The sequence below is a fragment of the Molothrus aeneus genome, chromosome 1 (assembly GCF_037042795.1).
Source record: "Molothrus aeneus isolate 106 chromosome 1, BPBGC_Maene_1.0, whole genome shotgun sequence".
Classification (NCBI taxonomy): domain Eukaryota; kingdom Metazoa; phylum Chordata; class Aves; order Passeriformes; family Icteridae; genus Molothrus; species Molothrus aeneus.
The window spans coordinates 110,194,206-110,221,179 of NC_089646.1; the positions used below are offsets into that span (position 1 = coordinate 110,194,206).

General features: G+C 38.5%; 1 protein-coding gene across 4 annotated transcripts in view; it reads right to left on the minus strand.

Annotated features, from left to right (window-relative positions):
* The window catches only part of NOL4 (nucleolar protein 4), a 187,841-nt gene that overhangs the window by 83,730 nt on the left and 77,137 nt on the right, over positions 1–26,974 (minus strand). Inside the window, exon 1 of one of the 4 annotated variants that reach the window (XM_066562843.1) lies at positions 15,828–15,955. The exons of the other annotated variants lie outside the window; for them this stretch is intronic. The gene's annotated coding sequence lies outside the window, so the exon portion shown is untranslated. Of the gene's footprint in view, positions 1–15,827; positions 15,956–26,974 lie in introns of those variants that run through there. 4 annotated transcript variants of the gene reach the window in all.

Genomic DNA, 26,974 nt, shown 5'->3' on the forward strand with positions numbered 1-26,974 from the left:
GCCTCCCTTCCCACAGCATTAAACTCCACTGAGGCAAGGGCAGCAGATTTTCAAATCCTGTCCCTTGTCTGAACCATCCCTGCAGGGTGAATTATATGGCAAGGCTTCCAGAGAAGCCTGCCACAGACACTTGGAGCTGAGAAGGGGGAGGGAGCAAAGGGGCCCCATGCCCTGCATTGGGTATTAGGGCAGTCATAAAAGAGGCTGTGGGATGAGCTCCCATCTTCATCACACCCAGGAGCTGCTTTTATCCACAAGTATCAGCAATGATGGGAAATCAGCCATCAAATGCTGCTTGCTCAGGGCAGGACATGTCTTTGGGAACTGTGCAGCTGTCAAGCCTTTATCCAAGAATGCTGGAAGGCTGGAAGTAAATTTACAACTGGTTTTGTTACTTAAGCCTGAAAAGGGAGTCTATCTACAAAATATGTACTCATATCTGAAAATAGTAAACTGGGGCCTCCTTCACCTATGCAGAGATACTCTTCCAGGGATTAAAAAGCATCACCCCTCTAACAAGTAAAACATCCTAAAAGCAGAGGGAAAGTATCTTTGGATCAGGCAGCAGCCACATTCTTGCTGAAGCATAGGACACTCTCTAGGCTCAGGCACAGACTTCTCACTCATGGATCAATATTTCTTAAACCTCTCGGTGCCAACACCTCCTTCCTTCACCTTGCACACTGCTCCACACTGTTCCTGTGCTCTGCTCTGAACAACACCCTTTGGATACCTTTAGTCCAAATATTCTTCAAGTCAGAGGTAATTAATAGAACAAGGGGTAGTGGCTTTAAATTGAAGGAGAGTAGGTATAAATTTGATATTAGGAAGAAACGCTTTACTGAGGTACTGCAAAAAATTGCTACAAGAACTTGTAGATGCCCCATCTCTGGGAGTGATTAAGGGCACACTGGGTGGTCCCCTGGGCAACCTGATCTAGTGGAATCCTGTTCTACAGTTCCATGATTCTAATTCTCAAAACAAGATCTACAGTACTTTTTTGACTTCAAGTTAAGGTCTTATCACATTGCATTACAGCTTCCAGTTCCTCCTTCCAGATCCCACTGAGATCAGCAAGATACAAAGTGACACCAGCTTTATTTTTGAAGACATGAGAATTCCAGATTCCCGCTGTGAACTTTCCAAGCTCATTGCAGTCATCACTGTGTTGGCTTTTCTCTCTGCTTTTGAAGGAAATTTGGAAATGGGGGAAGAAAAGACAATGCCAAAGAAAGCCCAAGCAAACAGATGCTCTGAGTTTTGATGCTTGGAACTATTGCATCCTTCACTTCAATTCTCTGCCTCAGACATTCACATTATCATGGCCTAAATCTCCACCCCAACCCAATTTCCCTGTACATCTTAGATTCTGCAAGGTGATATCAGTGGCAGCTGGTATTTTAAGGACACTCTCATTTAGAGCAGGAAACTAGGTCTTAATTTATAGGAATGTTCTCCTACTTTCTCCTATGATGTCTAGATTTATGAATGGGCCAACAACATATATAGCTAGAATTAGAGATTCTTTGGTTACAAGTTAACATACAGTTGTTCTACCCCAAAAGAGCTGTCTTCACACCAGATATGTCAAATGCTCAACACTGTTCTCAGTAAGAGTGCTTTCTTAAGGAAAGGAAGTTGAAGTGTGCACCAAATCTTGCTGGAATAACAAGTTCATCAAACACTTGTTTTCTGAGAGCACATATTTAAGATCTGAATTCTGATATAAGTGTCATTGAAGTGAATCGCTAACCAAGGTACAAATATATTTCCCCACTTGTGTCCTTGAGAGAAAAATCTCCAGATGTTCTAAAGGAGCTCTTAGCTATCAGTATCATATTCTAAATCACCCTGAATTCTTCATATTCCTCATATTGCAGGTAAGACAGAATGAGCTAGGAAGCCATTCTACATTAAGACAAATCTCTGAATATATCCTGACCCTCTCTCATATTACCTCTCAGGTGAGAATGCAATTAAGATTTAGAACATGCTTTAACAGTTTATACAGCTGAGATTTCAGCTACCTGAAACATATTTTACTAAGAGTAATGCACAGGGCTGGGCTGCAGCTCTAACAGCAGCAGTGTGGCACAGTCCTGCAATCATACAGCCACATGGAATGTCAGCTCCACTTAAAGGGCAGATATCCTGCTTAGGAACCAGTCAAAAACAAGGGAAAGGCAATTAACCTTACAACACCTTTGGCTATTTTGAGACAGTCTGACTGCATGAGGGGACCCTACAAACCAAAACTACTCCTGATAATAATGAGTCTGATTAGTCACATAAAAGAACAAGGCACTTGTTGGGTTCATTGTCCTCTAAGGACAATGATGGGGGAGGGCCCACATGCAGACAGACACTGATGCCTGCAAACTCTGAGGTAGCAGGCACTCAGGTTAAATGAACATTTTGAGTGGGCTGCTTGTCGACAGAGCATCTCTGAGAGCAGCAAGATGGGTAACTGTTCCTTCTAAAAGGAGGAGATTGGAAGTGAATGAGCTGAGTGGGATGAGTGAGACTGAAACTTCTTGCTGTGCAAATGCAGGCTGTCATAACGCCCACTCTTAAAGATTGTCTACCAAAATCCTGGATGATGAAGGTTACTTTAATCTTATTGGGCTGGATACCACCAGCCCAGACCTTAAAAACACCACTTTACACCCTTAGCAATCCAATCCATTTGAACATGATCACATGCAAGAGGCAGTACTGCAGACCAGAGAGTGGCACCAATTTTGAATTACCATGCTGTTCTCCTTAACCTTTTGGCTTCAATGGTGCATGTGCTTTATTTTCCTATGTTAAAATACAACTTTAATGAAAATAATATGCTGCAGAAACAAACACTATAAACTAAGTTAAATTCCTTCCACAATTCCACAACACCAAAACAACCTTCCTAATGGGGATTAACCAAAAACCACTCTTTTGGTGGCAACAGACAGCAGCCGTTTTGGAAGAGGAATACCATAAATCAGACAAAAGGTGGTGTAGAGTGCTGACTCACAGAAACTTCTGTAGTATAAAATATTATAGAGACTTTTCTAAATGAACTGATAAAAAGGCAAGGACACATTTCACTCCCACCACTTTTCACAAGGACTGTTTAATACTAATTTGTCACAGTTATGTATTTGGTTATGCTTCATTTCCATCACAGGTCATGTTTGAAGCATAAGTTCAGAACATAACTTAAAAGCCAGTCCAAATCAACCCTATCTATTCATCATCTCCATTCCCTTTCACATTGTTATATAGAACAGGGGTTGAATTAATGGAGGTACAAAGGTGATCTCAGACCTTCCCATTTCATAAAGCATAAGAATGGCCATAGTTTGTGAGATAAAAAATCCATTTAGTTCAATAGCCTATCTCCTAATCAGTGGTTATTAGGAGATGTTTAGAGAAAACCATATACAATTCTTCCTCCTGTGGATTCCTGAGCCCTTAATAATTTCAAATGCAATCTTCCTGAGCAGGATGTGGCTTCTAGTTATGTGTTGATGCTCAACATGTTTTTTCCTTCCAAGTAACCAGCCTTTCTTGGAACCTGTATTTATCTCTCAAGCACCCTTCTCTGCTCCTCAATATAAATTACTGCCACTCTTTCTGTTTCCACTGTCCTGTATCAAGGAAACAAAGCAAAGGAATTAAGAGGTGGGCAAGAGCCTTTCCAGAGGACAGAGCAGGGTGGTGTGCACAGAGCTCAGTCCTTTTATTCCCAGTGAGACTGTGTTTGGTCCATCACAAGAACATATATTAATTATCCTCTTCAGTTAACCTCAATAACAATAACAATTCTTTTTCTCCTTCTGACATATATGCTTTCCTGATGGCATTGTCTGTGAATTCAGCTATGGAACCCACTGCATTGAATTTAAATCTGAAATGTCCATCAGTTTCAGTGATACTTATCAAAAAATTCCTTACTGTTATTTTCAATGGTGGAGGAATAGGACAGGAGCTACTTCATACAATCACTCACTGCATGAGTTTATGAAAAGAAAAAGGAACAGAGAAAACTGATTCTTAGCCTTGTCAACAAGAATACAGTAAATCTGATATACACATGCACATACACAGTGGAATCAGCATTAGCCAGGCTGTAAATCTTATTTCATTATTAAACAAACATTTCAGTAATTCACAATTTTCCATGGGTAAACATCTCTTCTTGGTGGAGGCACAAAACAGGAAGCTATTTTATTCAATTATAATGTTAAATAACAGAGCAGTGAACAACTGCCACTCCATGACATCAACAACCATCAGAAAAATAATACTGCCCTGTCAGTCACAGCATTATAGAAGGGCTCATTTATAAAGGTTCATGAGTGACTTGCACATTTACTTTTTTGCCTGCAGAGAGACTGTCCCTGCATATACACAGCAAGGAGATGAAGGAGATGTCTATTAGGAGGGTACTGCACACATAAATAACCAATTTGAAAGCTCACTGGGTGCACAGTGCCCTTATTACCACTATGTATCTAGCTCTTCCTTCTCCTTTGGCATTTACACTTCAGAACACAGAGCCCTTACTGCCTCTGGGGAGAAAAATCCTTGGTTTTCCCCTTACTCCAGAGAAATCTTCAGGGTGCTTTTTGTGGCAAAGACTCTATCAAGCAGTTCTCAAGGCAAAAAAAACGCAATTCTTCTAAAAGTTTTTATGACTCATATAGGATCATATTTGACAGGCAAAAATGTCATCTGGCACCAAGAACGTGGCTTAGAGATCCACTCCTGGGCAAGCACTGCAAGAACAAGCAGTTCCTTCTCAGGAAGGACAATTCTCAGCCCGACAACCCTGAGTGGTGCCAGAGGTATTGTCTTATGCTCATCCCAAAGAGGACTCCAGACTGTAGAGCAGCCTATTAATAAGAAGCTAGGAACTGAGGAAGGCTGGGAGACAGGCAAGCAAATAGGGCTCAGGCAGGCAAATAGGACTCTTAGGTTTGAGGGTCACTAAAATTCCAACCCTGCACAGAACACATCAGCAACAAAGATGTTTGAGACTGCAATGTATTGTGAAAGGGAGAAATGTGATGCCTTTTCTATAAAAAAGAGGTAACCTAAGAGATCTTGCACTCTCCTCTTCCTTGTCCAGCAGGAAGAGGCTTATGCTTTAGCAAAAGCAGCAGCTGCCACTGTTCCTGGCACATGAAGAATCTGGTGCTGTGCCAGTAGCAGACAAAGAGTAACGTGTAGGTGCACGTTTGGTGCCAAAACTGCAACACAAATGGAGCTGAAAGGAATTATGTTAAACCTATCTACCATTTGGACCTAGTGTGGGTATGTAGTGTAGAATTTTACTTCATCAGGATTTGCCAGAAGACAAAAGCAAAGAGGAGAGATGAAGCTGGAGTCAGTAGAAGAAGTTCTGCACAGACTGGATGCCCCCAAACCTGGAATTTTTAATCAAGCCCTTTAAAATATACCCCACCAGGTTTCGTGTGCTGTGTGGGTTCAAACAGTGATGTCAGTCTGAATTTCTTTCTGGAAGGGTGAAGCCCTGAACACAAGCAAAATAAGTAATTGTTTGACAGCTCTGCATCCCCTCAGCAAATTGCTGCCTGCTCTTCCATAAGAGCAGTGGCTATGGAAAGGCTCATTATACCCCCTTCATCAAGAAAACTGGGAGAGAAAGGAGGGAGAAGCCATAAGAATAAACAGAAATGGCTGCTTTGAGCATTATATATCCTTAACAACATTTAACCCACATTCTGACCTGGGTCCCCAAAGTTTACAGTACAAATTGCTGGATTTGCCTGTTATATTCCAAGCAGAGAGCTTAGTAGAAGTTTCCTCTTGAAATATGAAAAAACATATGTCTGTTAATGTTGTACTTGTCACTAGATGACCACAACAGAGTAGAAATAAGGAAAAAATCTTACCTACCCAAAAAAACCCAAAATAAACCAAGAGTGAATTGGTAAAATATACCGACACATTCCGAGATGTACAAAAAGCAAGAGCTTTGTTGAAGTTCAGTGGATTCTATTATTGTATTTCAAGTTTTATTTCAGAACTATTTTGAAGAAGACTTGCAAGCATTTTTTATTTTTTATTTGTAATTTATACACATTGTCAGCAGTTGCCAATTGCTATTTAAGCACATAAAACAAAGAGCAACTGAGATCAAAGTGCCCTGTCACGCCAATATTTTGAGTATCCCTATAATAATAAAAATAGTTCAATTGAGTTGATAGCATAACTCTCAGTAACAATATTTCTCTAATAGTTCAGACTCATTAGAGTCTTCATGATCATCATTGTGATTCTATAGTTCAGAATTTCAAAATTACAATCTAATTTTCTTGTTTGATTTGTTTTTTACACAGAAAAGCATCATCTAAAGACTTGTATTACTTAAATTAAAGCAATTTTATTGTTACTTACAACTGCATACGAAAAGTTAGGACATGAAAACTCCTCAAAAAAAGTGAAAACATTTCCTATAATTTTCTTTTTTTCCTAGTCTTCATTTTATAATGTTAGTAAAATGAAGCAGGTTTTTGCAAAACATTTCTTTTTCACTCTGGAACAATTCTGTCAGATCCTTTCCATTCAGTTGTCTCCACTCACATTAATAGAGGAAATTTTCAGGAAAATTTCCTTCCTCAGCAGAGAGTAAAATAAGTGCCTCTGATAGTCCCATACAGAAATTCAGTTTAAAAATAGGTAATAAACATACAATTGGGAAGAAGTAGAAGAAAACCATGTGGAATAGGAAGTAGGAACTTACAGACTTTGTTCTTCTGTGCAGTATCTAGTGTTAAAGGTGAACTAAAACTTCCTCAATACATTAGGAAAGTGGATGTTAGCAAATCTGAGAAGCCAGAACAGTAAATATGCAAGTGTAGGACTCCATAAGTGTTGCTCTTTCCTTATTTAGTGGCTGTGATGCAATTAATGTTTTTGCTGAGACAGAGTCTCTGTGAGTCAAGTATACAAGTCTATTACAAATAAACCATAAGTTCAGAAATTCAATGAATTCCAGAGCTTGGAAAGCTGCTATTACAAACTTCAGCAAATAAGCATGTCTGAGGGATATAAATTACATGTCCCATTTCAATTCTGTTTGCTTTTGATTCTGCCACTTTAAATAGCTTGTAAGTGCCCATGGCAGCATGTACATTACTGTTTCCTGCTTTGAGTGTGCCATGGGTAACTACAGTAAGTGGTCTCCTCACTGATTAAATGAAAACACTCTTCTGGTCACACAGGACAGCACTTGATAAAAACTTTGGCCTTTCTTCATCTGGCAAGCAACCATTTTTGAATGGTTATACCCATTACACCTTTCCTATTGCATTTTTTACTGTATCAAGTGTAAGTTAAAAAAATTCAGCATCTCCAGTGCTTAAGCACCATCCCAAAAGAATGCAAAAGGTGGTGAGAGTCAGCAGTGCTAAAAAAGTCAGCAGTGCCGCCTAAACACAAAAATACTGCCACTGAGGTAAAGGACACAGCCTATTTGGAGCCTCTCTAGCATGCTGACTACAATTATAAGGCAGAAAAATAAGCAGTGCTGATGATTGACCTCTCTTTGATCTGAAAAATCTGTCTCAAGTAGTGAATGACAAAATTGCCAAGTGAGATGTATAGGCATTATCAAAATTAGGACATTAGAATCTGCTTGGGAGTTTACAACAGTTAATGTTTCCTCCTTCTACAAAACTAAATGGCCCAAGTTAGAAGAATCTTGAAACATGTAATATAACTTGGGTTGAAAAATGGCAGATTTGCAAACTCTATCCACAAATGTCTACAATGTGAGGAATTTGACACCAATTGGATGCTATTACACAGAAGACAGCAGAGGTCCCATGAGGTATTAACACTACAGGAAGGTGTCTTCTACCTTCATTAAAGTCATCACTTTTAAATCCCAATTGACTCATAATCCTAAAATCTTGATTTCCAATCTGACTGAAAACATTAAAACATGCTTTTCTGTTCGGAGAAACTATTTTTAGGGGGTAAGAAAGAATCAACCATATTCTTTTTCATCCAAGTCAGTAACTTTTTTCAGAATTCCCAAAATATAGATGATAATTTGGTTATACATTGGCAAAAAAGGGACTAGACTAAGAGGTATATGAACACAAAAAAGAAAAAAAAAAAAAAAAGGTTTTACTAGATGCTCAGTTGTCACAATACTCCTGTCAGGCCAAGTAACTATGATTCAGAGCTCAGAAACTTCACAAAGGATCTAACAGATAGCTCTGGCATATCTACTGCTAATCCTCACCAGAGCTGTGGACTTCAAATTTTCACTGCCAAGCCACCTGACTAAGCAACACATCTCTTGTTTCAAACTTTCCCTCCCAGTGCTATGCACTGGACTCTACTTGGGTGGGGAACAGAGCAAATATGAAAGTGTGTCATGAACTGGAAATGAAAGATTAAAAATTGAAAACTTTGTGCATTTGAAAACTTTTGCACAAAGGCTGTCATTTTACACTTCCTTTCTGGGAAGCTAATGCCAACAGAAACACGACAGGTTCTTGAATTTAATACTATTTAGCAACTTTCAAAAATTTTCTTCTCATTAAAGGCAGTCAGTTTGCCCTCAATGAAACATCACTAAAAGCTAGACTCAAAACCAGATTACTCAAAAAGGCCAGAATATAGGGCAAACAGAATACCACCCTTCAGAGAGAAACCATGAGCTGTTTTGCTATTCTTTACAGACTGGTGAGATTTCTTAGGAAGTATAATTATTCCATTATTCTAATTCACTCAAGAGCTTCTGTTAGCCCAGGAAAATTCAGCAACAGCAGTCCCCACAGCATAATTGTTGCACATGCTTTTCCTGTGCTTTACACTACTGATAAGGCACCATTAACAATGGCATTTAAGAATGTTTTAATATCACCAAATCAGTCCTATTCTCACGCAAATTTCAACACTATTTATGTAAAAATTGTTGTTAAATGTCAGAGCACTAAAAAGGGAAAGAATAAAATCTTACCAAAGAGTGCAGCTGTAATACCTGCTTGGCCTCCTTATGATTTGGGACTGACTGAGAATAAATGGCAGCATGGAATTGTAAAAAGGACCATTGAGCTGGCATAACAGATTTGTGTGTGGAAACCAGCAGGCTGCTCCTGGTAAACCAAGAATTCTGTCCACAGATGATTTTCTCTGTGGCAAAGCCATCTTGGAGAGGAAGGGGAAGCCTAGAGTAAGAGCACTCACAGATATTGGTGTTATTTTACATAGAGAAGTGAAGATGAAGATATTTCTAAATCTGATCTATAATATATTTTCCCTTTACACTCTGTAAACAAGATTATTTGGCCCATGGAATACTTTATATTTTGAAAGGATCAGCATTGTATAGCTACTTTAATCTAATTGAAATGCACATTAGAAACAGAAACAGATGTATGACAAACAGCTGTATGCAGACCTGTTCCCAAGCTTCCAGAAAACTTAGAAAATATAGTGCTTGCAAAAAAAACAATAAGGATGAGAATGAACAACACTTCTAATAATTTTTTCTGCTTAGATAAATTACAAATGTCCCTCAAAACAACAGAATCTTGACAAATTCTTTCAAATCCAAGACCATTACTTTGCAATTCTTAACATCCCCTTCAAAAACTGCTCACCTTCCTTCCTAAATAATAATTACAAACTATTTCTGAGAGAACTGGGTTTTTCAAAAGATAAGTTAAAAATTTATAGAAGCAGGACATGGATCTGAAGATGGGTGTGAGAATAAATGAACCTTATTTCTTCTGAGTGGAAAGTTTTTACCACTGGATAGAGCAGAAAAGTTACTTATGCTGAAACACACGATTTCAACCCTGATCGTGAATAGAATGTTATTCCTTATAAGTATTACAGTCTTAGGAGGGGGGGCTTTATCTTTTATATCCCATGTAAGAGCATACATTAGGACCAACACTCAAAAGAGTGAAATCCTAGTGTACTCTCTTTCACAGAACACAAGCAGGTTTTTCCTCTTCTGCAATTGCAAATAGAAGCCATCAGAAGAAACAACACAACCAATGCAATAACAACAAAAAAGCCAACAACCTAAGAGAGAGCTGCCAGTGATATACACACCACAATCAAATCTATTAATTGCACTTCAAACACAAATTTGACTTGTTGCTGATGGTATCTGGTGATCCAGGTAGGGCAGCTTTCAGAGACTGTTCCATATTCTGCATGTAGCAATCATCAGAAACTTCAGATGACAACATATTTCCTTGGTCCCCAAATTACAAAACAATCTGGGGAAAGCATTACTCAACCATTCTTGATTAAGTTAGTGTGATGGGCTCCAGCATACAGAAAACTATTGACACAGGTGGATTGCTCAAAATTACCTATGTCAGTTCAGGTACTTAAATTTCACTTGTCTGAGCAAAGAAACAGTTTTCAACTTCAATTCTGCAAAACATGAATAAAAACATTTTGAAGGACTCAAAGCACAGTCTTCCTAAAAGAAAAACCCTCACTTTGTTACCCCATGACATATACAGTGGCTCCAGTACAGGAACATTTAGAAGATGGTCTAAGGGTATAATCTTCTTTAGAAAAATCTACAATACCTGAGAGATATTCTTGGCACTCCCCTTTATGCCATCGGATAAATACAGATTTTCTAGTTCCTGATCCTGTCAGTCAATGTCACCCTAGGAAAACTACTCTTGGAAGCTTTTAAAATATTGGTCCAAAACCTTTTAGGCTCACTCAAGAAGCCTTTGAAGATGAAAATTTTCTCAGAACTGCTTTAATTTCAACATTATCTTCTTTTGTTGAAGAACATCTGGGACAGCTCTGGTTTGAAATATTTTCCTAAAAATGCTAAAACCAGTTGAATAATGTGGTGAAAACCACTGGAAATCACAGGCACTAAGCCCCTTTTAGGTAGATGTTATCCACCAATTCTCAAGTGGCCTGTTTTCCCAAGAAATATTTATTCTTCACTTCAGCACTGCAATCTGCAATTTCTGGAGATTCCTACACCAGGAGTCCCTGCAAAACTCAACACCACAGCTGCTGATGCAGGAATTGAAGATAAAATACAGGGATTAGAGTCTGAGCTTTTGTGTCAGAGTGAACGTGCACTGACAGCACATTTGCAGACAGTAAAAAGGACTGAATCTGTTCATGCATGAGGTGGTAACCACAATAGAAGCCATTAAAAACAATCTTCAGTAGTTTACATAGTAGTAAAGAGCAGAATGGAAGGACATTAGTGAATATCACAGCACTCTTGGTCTAGGACTTGAATATCCAAATGATAGTTTTGATCAGTTCCCATTTAGTTTGCTGCTGACTGGAGGCTTTCACAAATCACAGGTGCAATCAGTGTTGCCATCATCCCACACATACAGCACTTGTCTTTTCCTCAGCGTGTTTCAGAAAACAATTTCAATCATAACAACTAGAGAAATGACAAATTCAAAATTACCCATTATTCACCTACAGAGAGACCATTAAAGGGATCCAGGTACTAATCTATTTTCAAGAATGATTTTGCAAAGATAAAATAAAATACACTACATGTGAAAAGATCAATCACTCATAACCTGTGCACACATTCATCCTCCCATCCCCTGTAAAACTTCCAGTGGACTCTTCTGGCAACAGAACAACAGGAACACTGGATTCCTACTGTATATAACTTTCCACTGCAACTGACATTTTGGTATTATTGGTACTGATATTTTGGTATTTCAAATCTAAAAAACCCAAAAAAAGTCGCATTGCCATTAAGGATGCATGTGTTTCTCTCATCCTCCTCATAGCCACCTGCTGTCATGACCTGATAAACAATCTCTGGAGAAGACAAAAATATTCAGATTACTATGGATGACAGCATTAAAATTAGAAAAATGGAGCTGCAACAAAAACAAACACACCTTTTTCAGCATTAGTGCTGCCAGATAGACTGCATGTAGAATCTCAACTACTGTTAGGAAAGAAAAATTGCCCAGGAATTCTTGGTTTCCCTCCCTTTGTGTTTGACCCCATTAAAAATTAGCATTGCTCTTTTGCTTAGCTCTTCAGCTAATATAAAGGACCTACTCTGCAGTAAATCATAGAGCCAGCAGCACCGCACTGAGAAAGCACTTTTTAATTTACTGCTAGAAAGCTGGCCAGAAGAACACCACACACTGGGCTAAAATCTACCTTTGGATGCATATGATCTTAATTTCACTAGAATCAACAGGACCCAGCATGTGCAGCCTGAGAAATAATTTAGTCCATTAAATTTATGCAATTTACATACAATCAGTGGCTTCAGAGGCTTTCTTTTGAAGGGAAAAGGACCACAAAGGAGGTTTAAAATAATCAAAATATTCCCATGTGGATGGCTATTACTGTTTCAAATTAGGACAAACTTTTGAGTTAAAAGATATTTTAAAATATTTCAGATAATTTTAAGTAAAAAATGATTAAAATATTTGAATTCATTTTAAAGACATAAAAAATTTCAATAGATTTTAAATTAGTGTTTTAAGTGAAGGTACACTTCTTTCATTGAAGTCCACTTCTGCTACCATCAAAGTGACCATTTACAGTGTCTTTGGAAACATTATATATATATATATGTACACATTTTAAAGGAAATAAGGATATAAAGAGGCAGAGATGCCTCAGGAAATAAGATAAAATATGATCACTATTACTGATTTCTTATTAAAATGTGTAGGATAAATCTCTGATATGTAGAGACACACAGATATTGCATATGAAGTCTATATATAGTATAGAAGTGTGATTTCTGCTACTGATTTAATGAGAATATCAGCAGCAAGAACCCTTCTGGGACAGAATAAAGTTTGCAGATTTATACTTGTGGATGTTAAAAGACATCCAGGCCCTGCAAGGAGCGGTGTACCACCCAGTAAGTGCTGAACATTTTATCTATTTTTCCCTGAATGAGAATTGCAGTGAAAGACAAACAAATTCTTAGTCATTAATTCCAAATGGAGGCTGTAGGCAGATGCTGTGCTGTACAAGTTTTGGGGGCTATTTTTGCAATAGTGAGAAATGTTTCAAGGAAACAGAGTGACACATTATTGACAATATTTCTCTGTTTGGTGCCATAACTCGAAACCTTGTTCTGATGAATTGGTATATACATTAAATCATCCTACTTCCTTTTATGCATGGCAAAGACACATCAGAAAGCATTATGTTAGCCAGTCCAACATCGGGCCAGCAGACAGCCTGAACACTGGGACACAGTGGAACAGGGAGAAGGTGGTTCAGGAAGAGTCTAATACCTGTTGGGAGTGGGAATGATGGGCAGGAAAGGAATGAAAAGCCTGGGCAGAGGACACTCACCCACTGCTCTAGGGAAGCCAGCAGCTCTCAGAATGAGAGAGTGCCAAAGAGAAGCCCTGGAAGAACTCAGAAGTTCTGGTCTTTTTAAAAGTTTAGAAACTCTGGCATTTTGTGTATACAGCAAATAGAGTCAACTTTGCTTTTTTATTTCTGGTAACTCAAGGAATTTCAGTTTATTTAACTGATACAGAGTTTATACAGGAATTTCCTTAAGCTTGGTGGCCTGGACTCCTGAGTGTGAGCAGCCTCTACCAACTGTACCAGCCTGTGTGTAATACAATCCCACTGCTACAAGGAGCATTCCAGCCCTTTCCCTGGAAGAGAATGTGGACACAGGCTCTGCGTTTGGATGTATGCTTTGAAGCTCACTGCATTTCCTCACATGCAGCAAGTCCAGTTTACTCTTGTCTAGAAACGCAGATAAGAAATTCAAGTCCCCTTGTGAAAGCTCCTAATAAAACTTGGACTAGATTCCTAAAATCACACACTTTGTAGAAAACAGAATAAGATAATGTTTGACCAGTCGCTCCATTTAGCATAAGTTAAGTACTGGAGAAAAATAAAAGAAAACAAATCATCACCTTGGGACAAAAATAAAAATTAAAAATCCAACTTTCCAGTTAATTAATTTAATAAAATGACACACAAGGTAGAAAATCTGTGCATTTAACAATCTCAGTTATTTTAAAGGCTATAAACAGCCACAAACATATCCTCACAGAGATAGGGAAAACATACAATGAAACCCCCCTGGGAAATCTTTCCCAGTGTGTTTTTTATCACAGAAGGGACTTTTTAATCACTGATTTAGTTTGACACATATCAAGAAATAATTTCATAGTGCTCTTTCCAATTAAAAGCATTTATTTGATGAATTTGTTCTTACCCTGATCCCCACTTTGCTTGACATTTCTGTGGAATCCCCATCACCCATATGTCCATCACAGATTCAAGGGTCAGCCTAAATGATGACTTAAATCTTCCATACCCTTTGTGTTTATTTTATAGTCCTCCATAATAGATGTACACTGGCTACTGACTCTGTTAACTGCAAAGAAGACACAGTTTCTTTGATTATCAGTGTTCTCAGTATTTGGTAAAACAGTCCAAAAAAAGAAGTTTGAAGAGAAGACTGTTCTTATGCTAACCAATCTGCAGCTTATGTGTGACTCTTTCTGAGTTGTCCTGGGAGGGAGGAGAAAAAAACAACCACTGTCCCTTAACTATGCATGTCATGGACCCAAAACCCTGGAAAGGTAACACAGTGCTCTTTTATCATATCAGCAAGATGATTCTGCTTTTAGCTCTATAGACATACTGAGAAATAAAGCATGTGCTGTTTCTTTAAGCAGACTGAGTGTGTGTTTACAAGGATTTCTCAGCATTAAGCTTTTTAGATAGGAGGAAAATACCTATCCCTGCAAGGTGAAAATAGGTCTTTAACTTCCTCAGCATTATATTATCATTAATTACTCATGGGCCTCCTTAAAACAAAGACTCCACTTGTCTGCATATGTATATGCTTGTATGTATTGCAAAGACACACAAGCACGCATACATTTCATACATGTAAAACACATATGCATAATAGGTATAAGTTAGAGGGTATGGCTATGTAGAAAATAACCATTAAATAATTATAAAGAGGCTTTTTTGATCAAAACCAGAAAAAGCATGCATAATAAAAATGCAAGAATACATAGGCTGAACCTATAAACTGGTGGAAAAATTAGTTTAGAAAAGGCTGACAGGAATAAAAAGCAGACAGTTAAAAATCTTACTGCAAACAGTCTAGTTTAAAGCTGGGAATCCTGAGCATCTTTAAAGTGAAATGCAGGATCATATCAAAGAAAGGCAGAACATTAAAATAACCAGAAATGGAAAACTGAGAATATCCTCTGTTTAATTCTACCAGCAAGAAAACAAACATAAATTTTATACGCTACATCACGTCACACAGCACCTTAATTTAGCTACATTAAAATGAGTTTTCACCAAAGAAAAGCTCACATTTTGACTACACCTTTAAAAACCTCATTGTTTGGGTTATTACATGAAGAAAAAACAAGACTGCATCAGGAGTTGTAATTTTTTATGCTTAATTTGATAGTTCAGCACTTTTTCAGTTGAGTTTGCAGCACACACAGTTTCCTCACGCTTTCCCGCTTATTTTTCAGAAGCCAGGAATTCTTAAGCACCCTGCACAGCGCACACACAATTTGTAAGGCACTCTCCTCATCACTTGTTCAGCTTTATGCACCAAATGAGACACGCTTAGGTTTCTATGTGCGCATCTCACAATGATGTTTTAAATTTTTATCACCTAGCTTCCAGGGAACTGAGGCTTTGAATCTATATTTGAAATACCACCTGAACGGGTGAAACATATTGGTATTCCACACACAGCCTCCTGCTGTCATTCCACTGCTGGCATGGGACAGTCTTCACCAAGACTTAGAAAACCTCATTCAATATTCCTCTCTGGAGGATCTGACACTTACTGTGAATTCTGCTCTTCAACTTAAATACCAGTGTCTGTGGCAGGCCAATTCTATCATTGCAGATACAGCATCCCTCAGGCGAGGTCCAACCTTTCTCTTGCAGTGCACCCAGGGATTAGCTTGACTTCCCCTAAATTCTCTCCAGTGCACAGTACAAGCTAATCTTTCCTGTAGGAAGCAGGAGATGGGGTTGCCATGACAACAGAGCACATTCTAGCAGTGGGACCACTGAGATGAGCTGAAAAGACGACAGTGAAACATGCACTCAGCCTTCCTCCGGGGCTACGGGCTCCTTCCTCCAGGATTTAATTCCCCTGCAAGTTTACTGACAGGCTAGGAGGTTGATTAGCTATGTATTTTGCTGTGGGGAGATTACTAGTTAAGAATATGGTTGAGAGATCATAGCATTATTTAATGAAACTGCCATTCCTCCTTACATTAAATTGCTGATTTAAGCGTGGCTGCTTTTAAACGGCTGCTCTTTCATACACATTAGTCCTACTCTTGTTCAGACTAACATCTCACTGGAATACGGTCACAAGCCCAGTCCTGTGCTTCAGCTTCAGTTTTCCAGCATATTAGGCACGTTTTTATGCTCACACACACACACATGCCCATGCACACACATGCACACAAAGAGCACAGTGTAACATCTGTGTTTGGAGCTCAAAGGGTTCTGCTTGTGGGGGAGGGGGCACCGAGAAAAGCAAGGCACAGCAGCCACGTGTCTTATACAAACCACACAACAGCCACAATAAGCTTTGGGAGCCCTGTTCATCAGGCAAAAGAAAATTGAGTAATCTATACTGTAAATATCAGCTATTTTCAGCCCCAGAATAATTTCTGAATCCTACACTTTAAAGATTTTTTTTTCTCAATGAGAATAATAGAAAGCTTTTAAGCTCCTGCATTTCAATTATTTACACATTTTTAATTGCTCGATCAAATTTTCATGCAGAGCGTTTTTCTTTGTGTTTTAATTATTGTGGTAAATTCCTGGGGGCTGGACCATGCCAGTGTCTTCTCCTGTTATTTCAGAAATAAGCATGTCTCAGTGATCTTACACCTTAAAGCCACAGCAACGGAGAATTTTCAGTTTCTAATCGGGTTTGTAAGCCATTCATTTGCCCAGGATGGAATCCTGCCTCCTTTGTCCTTCACTTTTGAGCATGTAACATGTGTGGCCACACACTGAACACCCCATCATCAGGCAACACCAGTCTCCTCAGTATATGTAAAAGCTTAACCTATCCAAGTACAAAAGACTTGGCTGTGGAGGAGCCAAAGCCACACCATCTGCATCCATTTCTCTCTCTGGAAATTTAAAAAGAAAAGAATCTCCATAAAGGTCTCTGACACAAGAAAGGGAAGGAGCCCAGGGGTTGCATTTAGCCAGAACTCCTGTGGGCAGGAAAGGGGGGGGGGTGGATGAAACAGTTGGAAGATGTACAACAGCTTTCCCTCTACAGCACGTTGTACAGGACAGTTGGCAGGTCAGTCACAAGTAACTTCATCTTGGCAAACTACATAAGGCCAAGAATTTGGCTGGAGAGGGAAGGTTCTGTGTTGGGGAGGCACCTTGATGACTGGAACATGTAAGGAAATTTTTGGGAGGTCTGGGAGGATAGAGGCATGTGGAAGCCTGGGCCAAGATCTCTCAATGATCATCAAATCACTGGTTTTATCCTGATACTACACTGATTGCATTTACAATGAGAAGCCCTCTGACAAAACCCAACCAAAAAACCCCGTAAAATTCCTTTTCCAAGGCTATGCAATATCACACCTCCATAACCTTGGAAAGTGTCTCAGTGTTATACAACCCTTTAAAGTTTAACCTTAATTTGGATTTTACCATGTGTTAGGAATATATATACATACAACAGTATCCCTCAGAATCTGCTGGCTCTGACTCATCCCACAGCTTGCTATGAAGATGAATTACACCACACAGTATAGCACCTGTATTTATTATCATCTAATTAGTGTTAGGTTTTACTTTTTTTCCCACTTTTCCACTCAAGTTCTATCCAACTGGAGAAATGCCAAATCATGTAAGCGACATATGGTTTTGCTTTTGAAATCATCCAGCCAGAATTCCCAAATACTGAAAAATCTTTGCTTAAATAACTTTCAGCTTGAAAGACAATATTTTACACCTTCAATTCCAGTGGGAAACACTGATATTTGTAGGTATGCAAATTGGTTTTGAGGAAAAGGGGCATATAATCAGATGTTGAATGATGTTATAGATTTTTCCTGTCACATGCTGTCTCCTCACAATCTAAAAAGAGCAGTTAACAGCAAGATTAATGCTGTGAAAACAGCTAAACTACTATTATGGTTAATGAAAGTAAGGTTCTGTTTCTTTTTTGTTTCACAAGCTATGACTGTAGAAACCAGTAAATATTGCCCTTAGAACGCAATCATTCATTTCTCAGTGTTCATGTGCATATCTTCGATTTAACAATACTGTATCGTGTGTTCCTGGAAATTCAGTCTTTCAGCCAGGTACAAAAATGTACTATGTTCATTTAGTTGTTGGATAGGGAATGGATTCCCCTGCTGGCACTCTAAAAAAGTAACACCCAGTTACTAAATTTGGCCCACACTATTCCTGACCACATTCTTTTCATTTCTAGCAAAAACTTCTTGTGTTTTATTTCAGATGAATACCCAAATCATTCTCTCAGCAGGAACACATGCTCTTACATAGATGTGAAGTAACAAAAGGAATTTAAATGAGTTAAATTTGAAGATCTCCTGGAACATCCAAGAGCTTACAGGTATTCTTATTGTATTCGTATATCCCTGGGTATATCCAGGAAAAGGCAACTGTTTTAGTGAACCCAGGTGGAACATGCCACAACAGGGGATAAGATAAAATGAAAGCTGAGGACATATATGTAAGTGGTCTACTCTGAGAAACAACGCTTAAGTGTAACATCCCAGAAGCAGAGCAGCACATTTCTAAGGCTTGAGTAGAATAACCAGCTCTAGGTCCTTAGCAGAAAATGCCCCCACCAATCTCTTAGGTCTCTCCCAGCTTTTTCAAAGGTAGAATCTACCTTTATCAAGACTGGAGTCTGAATTTTGCTCTTTGTTTACCCTCTTGCTTGTAAGAGGATGAGTGGTGAATACACAACAGCCCCTTTTCCTCTCAATAGGACACTCACAGCTTAAAAACAAGATGTGGAAGGTCAGAGGACACATCTTGTCCTATGTTTCTGCATAAGTTCACAGCTTTGACCTCAAATGAAGAGTCTGAGGATTTCACATTGAAAATAAACAAGAAAAAAGACAGGAAAATAAAACTATACAGAGATTCAACAAGAAAGGTGGACATGAGAAAGGGACGGCTTTTGTTCTGATTTCCTTTTTCTTTATCATGCTTAACTGTGAAATCATAATTGAATTCTCAATTTTATAATATAATTTTTATACATAGCTGTTCATAGAATCCTTTGAATTCTGTGCATGAAAGAAAATATCACTCTGCTTTTTAAGAACTATTCATTTGAGATTAAACAGTGCTAAATGCTGAGCCCTGAACAAAGGGTTTAAGCACATTTAAGTCTTGCTGAAATAGAGGAACAGTGCCCAGTACTTTACAGGATGAAACCTGCAATTTGGGGTTTTAAATCCCCTAATTTCCTACCCTTTTCCCTTCTCTTCTAAAATATACCTTGGAAACTGCAATCCTGCTTTTGCCAGATGTATTGGTCATACGGAACAGAGTGACCTTCAGTTCTTGTGCAGGGATACATCAAGCAGCAGCCTGCACCCAGTGCAAGCTGTACCACCACCTCCTGACAGCAAACACAGACTTCATCTTCTAAGCACAGAACTACTGGTACAGAGCTAATCACCTGCATACACCTGAATTTGTAAATGAAAATGATGGTTTTTCTTCTTTGCCTCAAGACTGTAACAAAATTGTTCTTAAACAAAATCTGGTTTGTGGGGTTTGTTAAATGTGTCATACAATTAAGCACTTCCCACCTATAATTTTACCACTGGATCACTTAGTCAATTGGGACATATTTCCAGCACCTCTCACACGTCTTTTCCCCTCCTTGTAGGTTCCTCTCAGTTCACTGACTTTACTCAAGGTTTACAAATAGGAGTAGGTATCAGCAGAATAAATGTTCATGACCTTTGAATCAAATTATTTTGGAAGTAATGACACTTTTCAGAAGACAGGCTTTTTTAATTTGCAAAATGATAAAGAGCGCTGTGATTTCATTCTAATAGCCAAAGGAACTTATACAGAAAAACTAAAACAGCCTGTACTTGTAAAATTGTAATAGAATTTTATCTCCTTAAGCAAATGCTTTGCATTTTATAACCATAGTGCAAATGTAGAAGTACTTGCTGAAGGGATAAAGCCACCCCATTTGAGACATAGACAACACTGAACGACATTAAATTACTTCTACACTGAAATCATAAGTGCAAGAAGAGGTCAGATGTCTCAGTAGGATGTTCTTTTCTCTAGATCTTTAAGATTACTTAATCAAATTGGGAGTGGTGGAGAGGCCTAGAAAAGATAAAGGTGCCGTTTCAAATGTTTGTTGCTTATACAGCTTCTAAAAACTGAATTTCATAACTTTTCTAAAGAGGCAGCAGAACTGAACTGAGAAATCTCCAGAGGAGCCTTCCAAACTCACTTATTCCATGATTCTGTGAGTTACATTGACTACTTTGTGGCAGTACAGTCTCTGGTGAGCAAGAGCAATAATAAAAGATTTCACCATACTTCTGTCTGATGGACACTCTTATTCAAAAAGAGAATATATAGAAAATAACACTGACTTTGAAATACATTATATTTCCAGCAATAAGCCCTTAGCACACTCCTGCAAGAGGAAAAGAACAGATACAGATACACTCTCCCAACAGTGACACAAGCCAACAGCCACAGGCATGATGGAGAAGAAAGGGAGTGCATTTCCCTGACTTACCCTCCCACCATCCAGCTCCATTGTCACAGAATTCTGGAATCAATTAGGTTGAAAAAGATCTCTAAATCATTGGGTCCAACCTTTAACCAATAAGCACCTTGTCACAAGGTGACAATGCAGTCATTTCTCGAACACCCCCAGAGACAGTGACTCCACCACCTCTCTGGACAGTCCATTCCAATGTTTAAAAATCCTTTCCATGAAGAAATTCCTCCTGATGTTGGGCACAGCACCTTGTGTTACTGTGCTCCTGCAGAGAAGCCCTGTTCTTCAGGACAGTTTTGTACCAATCTTTCAAGTGAAGATCTCTGATTTTTTTCATCTGCAGTACCCTGGATACCAGCGCCAGCATTGCAAGATGCACATCTGCTATCTTCCATTTCAAAGCAAGATGCTTTGAAGGTCAGATACATTTTAGGTAGACAGAAAATTAAGTGTGAACCTGAAGCTCAACATTCTCAGTTAGGAAATTCAAAGCATGTGTACTTAAAATATTTAAATTAAATACTATGTGGGTACTATGACAAAAAGGTTGCATTTAGCACCATGTAAATTTGGACAAATGAAAATGTTCAACCCTCTGAGATAAAAAAGCTCATTTACAAACTCATGTTTTGCAAGCTCAGTGTTCTTGCTGTTATACAGAGTTGAAGTATACCTTTGAATTTATAGCACAAAACATGCCAGAGTTCAAGGAGTGTCTGGATGACGCTCTCAGTGATATGATTTAGGTTTAGACAGTTCTGTGAGTTCTGACAGCTCAAGGAGTTGGACTTGATGATTCTTATGTGTCTCTTTAAACTTGAGATATTCTATTGTTCTCAGATTCTTATATTTACATTTAACACTATTAAAGAAGCTAACTGATTTCTGTTTATTATTATGAATTTTGCTCTACAAGCTCATGTCTTTGTGCATAAGCTATACAAATGAGCAAAGTATCATGCAGTAATTTTCAGACAAAAAAAAAATACCTCCAGGGTATTTATTGCTTTATTCTTTCAGTATTCATCTCTTCACTCTGAAAGCAGCATCTCTGTGACACACTCTGCAGTCTGACTTTTTAGCTGATTTTTAAAATCCAGGAAATCTAAGTTTTTATTGTTTGAGCATTAAAGAAATTCAAATACTACCTTTAGTTAAGAAAGGAAAACCTAATCTAGATTAGCTTTATTGAAGCAACTTCTGCTTCATTGCTCATATTTATGACATTATGGGAAATTATCAGTATGATAAATGCTTTTTGTAGTGCTCACAGTTTCAAATGAAATTAATTTTAGAAGCTGCATCAAATTTCCTTCTTATTACTCCAAATCATGTCGCTATGATACTATGGATGACCGCCTGTGCATTTCTGTGTTTAAACGTGTTTAGGTCTGTTTTCAATGTAACAGGAAGTCTGGTTTCCAATTATTTAGTACTTGGTCTTTTTAGAAATGTACAGCTTCTTTTCCCATATATATCAATTTAGCTTACTGTTGAGGAGAAAGACACTGACATTAAAGTTGGAAATGGATGCAAAAACATATAGTGAGATGACTGAAGTTTCTGTAAACAAACAATTTGGAAAGGCCAGAAATTCCCCTTTCTCAATCATGCCAGGCAGATCTTCCATTTAAAGCTCCCTGAATGGTTTTCACAGAATAACAGAAGCATAGAGTAGTCTGGCTTGGAAGGAACATTAAAAATCCTCTAAATCTAACCCCTGTGGCATGAGCAGTGATGCCTTCCACTAGACCAGGTAGCTGAAGTCAAAGTCACCTCCATCCTGAGGCCTTGAACACTTCCAGGGATGGGGCATGTGCAGCATCTCTAGAACAACCTGTTCCAGTGCCTCACCACCCTGGCAGGAAATAATTTTTCCCTAATATCTAATCTAAATGGACCCTTTTTCAGTTGAAAGCCATTTCCCCTTGTTCTGTCACTATACTAATTAGGAATTCAGAGCAGGAGAAAACATTTTAAATAATTTCTGTCTTAAAGATCACGGTAAATAACAAAGTTTACATAAACCTTATTTGCTGATGATGTTTCTCATGGAGTTGCCATTTATGACAAACACGGAGAAATCGAGATCAGGTAATACTAAAAGGTAATGGCTCAGAAAAATGACAAAAAAGCATCCCAGTTATTTATCTTTAAAAATCTAAGGATAAATACTTGGTATAAGACCATGAAGATCAAGATTGAAAGTGAAGCAGCTTATGTTCTATTTCTTTGCTTGTCTATAAATAAGCAAGAAGGATATGCTATCCAGCTCTGGCTTGACAGAGCATCATACTCAAGGAACACCCAATATGGGAAACAAATTGAAAATTCACATTTTCATTCTGGTTCAGTGGACATCAGTGTATTTTAAAGAAATTTACTCAAGTTACCCCATGGCTGCTGAATGACAACTGAAGAAGAGAATAAGGTGAAGAGAAAGAAAGTGCAAGTTGTAAAACAGATAGTTCACAAACTATTAGATACAAACTTCTAAGCACAGCTGATCTGTATCCAAATACCTGCATTGGTTCTTTGCTTTGCTAGGAGGTGCACCTCTGGAAGACTTCTATGAGATGATGAAGCAATAACATTTCAAAAGGACATAAGGAAGAATGTGAAGAAAACTTTACTTCCCCTTGAGTTTTCCACCTTGTTCCAAAGTGCTGTTAAGCTTCATCAGCAGGTATAGAAAGAATAATTCTTTGGACCTGATAGATGCAACAGCTAAACTAATTTCTAGAGGGGTATTATGTAATTCTCACTTAAATTGTTATCTTACATCACCAGAAGAGAAGGCAGTTGACTGATTCAGAACAGCTGGCATTAGACTCAAAGAATGATATGAAGAAAATATTCCAAGGACATCTACCCTGAAGCAAACCACTTAGGCACTGTAGATAAGAAAGACAAACAAATGAAGTTGAAACATGAGAGCACTGCCTGGGCCAAAATCTCTGCTTACTCCATCTACTAGCTAATGCTCACAGATAGATGTCAATGTTAAAGAATATCTAACAGGGACAGAGGGGGTATAGTGCCATAAAACTGACCTAAGAGTACTCACCATGGAGGAGGAATGGGAGCGGGAAAGGGATATCACATCCACAGCATATCCTCTAAAACAGAAACACCAACAAGCCTAATGTCCCCCATGCAAGACCAAAGAGATGAGGGTAATATTAATGCCTATTGCTACCAGCCTGGTCCCATCCATGCAGTGCAGCAGAGGGATGTGGGGGTGGGTTATTGTTAGCTCCCACCCACCCATCAGTTCTGAAACTCCCACCAGTAAACACGATTCAGGGAGACTGCTCCCCACCAACGTTCACATTACATAAAGGCTTTGATTATATCAAAATGAGAATGGCAACATTTTGATCCTGCATCTCAGACTTACAGATTTTCAGTAATAAAGTCCCTTTGATTTTCTTTTTTTAAAATTTTTGTTCACGTTTCCTGCCACCAAATCACTAAAAGGTCAAGGATACACAGAGAATCACTAACACCAGTGCCCTGAGGTGCTGGTTCCTCATGAGAAGGCTGGATGTGTGCCTCTGGTTTGCTTTTGCAGAGCTGGTACACTGGTTTGACATTGCCAGTAGGTACATCTTGCAGGGCTGCCTGCAACACCTGCGTCTCCACTGAGCTCTGCCTCCCAGGCATGTAGGAGTGTGTCACTCTCTGCACAAAGAGGGGGATGAGGCTGGGCACAAGCAGCTCCAGCTGCAGCACGGTGCAACCCCTGAGGAACATGCCTAAGCACTTCAGTGCCTGTTTGGGGGAGGCAGGCACATGCAGACCAGGCAGTGACCCCTCACAGTTTACTTTTTCTTTTAATGAGCATCTCCTAACTGCGACAGGCTTTTGTTTTAGAGAGATTGCTCTTGCCATCTGAGAAAGGTTAAGGAAAAGAAAGTCAGCATCAGTGGTATACAAGAGGGGAAATAAACAGAGAATAAAAGGGACTGAAATGAAGAGCCAAGGACCTGCCTATTCTTTGTCCTCAACTAGTTCTTCTTTCGGTTGGTTAGTCTGGGGTTTTTTTTAGAATTTCTGCTTAACATATACGTACAGGTGTCTGCATTAGGACTTACACACTCCTGCTTGTATCAGGTCACCATTATGGCACCATTGTACCCATACATGTGAGTTCTCATAAAACCCCTGGCCTAGAAGGTTACTGCTGGATCAAGCAGGACAAGAGAGAAAATACATGGATTTAAAGCAATATTATCCCTTCCATTCTCCTGACAAGAACCAAGACCAAAAAATCAAGAGATCTGACCAGGGCAAAGATTACTAGGAAAGAAATGCAAACCCTTTGAATCCCTGAATCTGCATCTCCCCCTCTCATGACCGGGCAGGGATTGCACACTGGTCACTTCCATAAAGCTACTTTTGCTGTTAAGCTATTTTTTTCTACCACACCAGCAAAGGTAATTTTTTTCAGAGGTTCATTTATTTCTCTGTGTAATTCCTGGTATATCTAATAACATAGTCTCCATTTAAAAAAAAAAGAGTCGCAAACTGTCAGCAGTAACAGACTCTAAAAAGCCTCAGGATGGTTGAATTGAGCATGTTAGCACAAAATAATCAGAGGCTTTTCAGTAAAGAATTCCACTTCACTGATGACAAAAAGTGTATTAAGCAATTAGAAGAGGTAAAACAAAGATTTAGGTCACACTCAGTGTTTATGTTGGTTCATGAGGATAATTAGGACAACATAGACCAAACATCAAACAGCAGACTTGCAATACAGTGTGCAACTGAACACTGCCTTTTCTTCCTGTTTTGCTACAGTCTCTCTGATGCTCTGCTAGGTGAAGGGAATCCCCTCGCTTATTTTATTTGCAGGACTTTGTTTCCTTGATACTATGCAGTGTATTCCATCAAGTATTTGACATCTAGATGTAATGTCTGGCAATCTAAAAACAAGCACAAATAATCACAGTGGGTCAAGCAAAGATTCATCTGGCCAAATATCTCAATTTTAAGCAGATGTCAGGCAGAAGACCATACAAATGGCAAAATACCACGATTTCTCTCCTACTACATCCTTGCAGCTTTCAGCAATCAATGCTTTATCATCTTCTCTGAGAGAAGTTTTTAAAAAACATATTGAATAGCCATCAGTTGATCTATGCTTTAAGACTATGTCCACTTCAGGGTTTTTTGCTTCTGAACACATTATTACACTAATACCTCAACTTAGTGATTGCCCATGTGCGAAAATGCCTTTTTTAGATTTTTATGATCTCACTGCTTGATCATTTTATTGTGACCCAATTTTTACAGTATGGGAAACAGTATAGAATAACACCATGTTTACCACTACACACCACTTACAACTGTACAAACCTCTGCCATACCACTCCCTCAGGCATACTTTTCCCTAAAATGAAATGTCCAGGAGTTTATTTAATGTCTCTTAATTTCACAACTCTTTTATACACCTTCTTCATAATGTCTTCTCTAGGCCTAGATCATTTTGTGATAGTATTTGTTTTGTAACATCAGTTTTCAAGGTGTGATAATGCAATTGAGTTCAAGGAAGCACACAGAATGTAACACGATAATGAATTCATATTCTGCATGCAAATTTTTTGCAGTGTTTAAACAGAGTTTTAAGAAGCAGAGAAGATTTTAGCTAACATTTCTCCCTAAGTGTACAAATATGAAATCAATTTATGTATAAAAGATTAACAAGCTGTAGATTGAGAAGTCCAAATCTGCTCCTCTTCCATAAAAAGCTATCAAATTCTTCTGCAGAAGGACATACAAGCTGTTTTTAAAGTTCACATCAGTGGCTCTGATGAACTGGACTCACACTACAGACTGTCAGGATACACAGATATACATTTCCAGCTAACAAAACCTACACAGGAATACAGCAAAATTTAAACTCTTTAAACTCTTCCCTCCTGTGTTTAGCATACACCTCTAAGAAATATCAAAGAATACATCACAGATGACCTCAGCTTTTGTATGGTAAATAAGAATAAAGCCTTAAGAAAGCTTATTCTCAAACAGTATGGAGTATATGAAAAACTGAAGTTACATGTGCAAACAGGTAAGAAGCCAAAACTGTTCAGTCAGTAAATGATAATATACCAAAAAGAGGATGCATCCTAACTGAGTCTTCATATTATTGACTCTATAGATAAGGCTTTAAAATTTCACAGTATGAAAAGATAT